The sequence below is a fragment of the Tinamus guttatus genome, unplaced genomic scaffold (genome assembly GCF_059628265.1).
Source record: "Tinamus guttatus ecotype Peru unplaced genomic scaffold, ASM5962826v1 Tinamus_guttatus_pri_ptg000720l, whole genome shotgun sequence".
NCBI classification, from domain to species: Eukaryota; Metazoa; Chordata; class Aves; order Tinamiformes; family Tinamidae; genus Tinamus; species Tinamus guttatus.
This window is the reverse complement of record NW_028289254.1, coordinates 78331-80804: the sequence shown is the minus strand read 5'-3', so window position 1 is coordinate 80804 and position 2474 is coordinate 78331.

The window sequence follows — 2474 nt, the reverse complement described above, 5'->3', positions numbered from 1 at the left end:
TTCAAAACTGCAAATGGACGTTTTGAATACAGAATATTTTAAGTTCTTTTGGTTTAGGACTTTTCTTTGATACCCAAAGTTCAGATTCAGCTTTGCAGATAAGATTTCAGTACTTACCATCCCATTTACTGAGCAGGTATGTTTGTGGATTAATTTTTTTACTGCTTGTTATTACTTATGTTTTGCTTGACATGTTGTGTTCTGTAGAAAAATTTTGCTTTTTTGTAGACTTTGTGTGAAAAGATGAAGTATCAAACCTGCTTAGTTGAATATTGAGTGCCTTTTTTTTTATGGTGAGACAGTGGGAATCTTGACAAACAAGCATAACTTAATTTGCTTTCCAAGATGTGAATGCCTCTTGAAGTGAAAAGACCCACTCTGTTGTAAATCTAAAATTGGATTACACATAATACATTCAAAGCTGACAAAATAAAATTGTTTCATGGTGACTATCATTTTGTTGATACAAAACTTATTTTTAAATCTGCTTAGAGCCTCTAGGCTTTTTTTGTTGTTGTTTGTTTACTTTCAAGCTTGGAGTGAATACCTTCAGAGTTTGTAGTCCTGCTCACTCACTGATAGATTTATGAATCTTTTTTCTAAAAGGAAAGAGAAGTGAGAAATCAACTGGAAAACTCAATGTGCATTCCACTCTGTGCAAATCTTTGGATCCTTAATGCATCTTCCATAGCTTTAACTCGTGAGGAGATTCAGACCTGCTAAATGATGAGACAAACTGCAGAGAGGCAGTAGAGCATCCTTCCTAAACCAGGCATGTCAAAGTCATTCTGCAATGATTCGAGAGAGTGCCAAACCATGTAGGAAAAAATAAAATTTGGTACTTGTATTTGCTCCTCCCTTGCTTCAGGTTGCTCATGGGGCACTAGTAAACAGAAAAAGTTTGGCCTCTTAAGAAGTATTACTTGTGTGGCAGGTGTCATGGGAACATGGCCAACCATGAGGATATAGGCAGGGGATGCTATATGGTCTAGCGTCAGCTTTGCTGCCTTTGTTTTGAGATGCCTGGAAATTTTGCAGGCAAGACTGAGTAGCTCAGTGGAATGAGTCTCTTTGAACAGATGATTTAAGATAATGATTCAATCCTTAGTACAGGAGACCCCCATTTGGTCCTATTTGTACCAACTAAACCTCAGTTTATTCAGACTGAAGGCACTCCAAACAAAACAAACAAAACAAAACAAAAAAAAAATTATTGAATCGGGCAGGAGCTGAAAAAATGTATCCGGAAGTATACCCTAACTCAGGCAAGACATTGTGATGTGTGATTCCGGCCCACTTTCTCTGGTGAAAGAAAATGAGATACAGACATGTTTGTTGAGCAGTGTTTGACATCTGTGCCATCTGTCTAAACACGTCCTTCCCATTGCAGTTCCTTCTGAGCATTTGTTTGCTGTTCCATCCCATTCCATACTTTATTATTCCACCTAGCAACAGCAGATGACAAATTAAAAATGAACAGGCAAATATTTTGCAGTTTTCTCAGTTTTTCTTCAGTAGATATCACTTTGCTAATGGCCTTTTTGTTTATAATCTGATTTCTTTTAACCCTTACATAGCTTATCTCAGTTAAAATGTGCATTTGATGATTTCTTTTCTGCCAAATGGTTCCCTTTAATACCTTGTTGATATGCTAAGGCGATAGCTGAATGGATTACCCATGTCCCAGCTTGAGTATGAGATTGATTTAGGGGCAGAAAGTGGGTCATGTCAGGCTAGCCTGAAAAATAAAGTAAGGATTTAGATGACCTGCTTCAGTCAATATTTTGTTTCAGTTGTGATTTACTAGAATATTTCTTAAAACAGATACTTCTTGGCTTTTTATTCTCTCTAAATGATATTTTTGTCAAGACTTAACAGGAATAGTAGATCCCCCTCCTCTGCAAATTTTTGAGGAAATAGAATATCTTTTCATATTTAACACTGTTGCTCTCCTTTTCTTTGGTAGCCTGTGCTTGTTTTAAAGGGTGGACTTTCAGTGCAGAAAGATCCGGTCCACTTGCAAATATATGTTCATATGTAGGATAGAAACACATATCGCAGCATAGCTGCACCATTACATAGCTAAATACAGCAAATAAAGCAGACGTTCCTCATAATTATCATTAGTATCATTAGTAGGTTTCCTAAATTCTGTCATTAATTATTGTTTTGTATTTATTCTAAGTGTGGCAAAATATAGATTGTATTTGTTGTTTAAAATAATTATAAATGAAGCCTGAGTGAACAAAATACCCTATGTAATATGTATGGAATACATAGTTAATATAATTATTGCACACATGTAGATCTTCTGTAGGCTTAAGAATACATTACCTGACATGCATTTAGGCGTCTGCCTCAGAGACATTATACAGACAAGACCATTAGATAAAAGCATAAGTCACTGATGACTTTTCTATTTGTATGAAATCAGCCTTATTAAATTCATTCAAGTAAAATCTTTATATCAGATC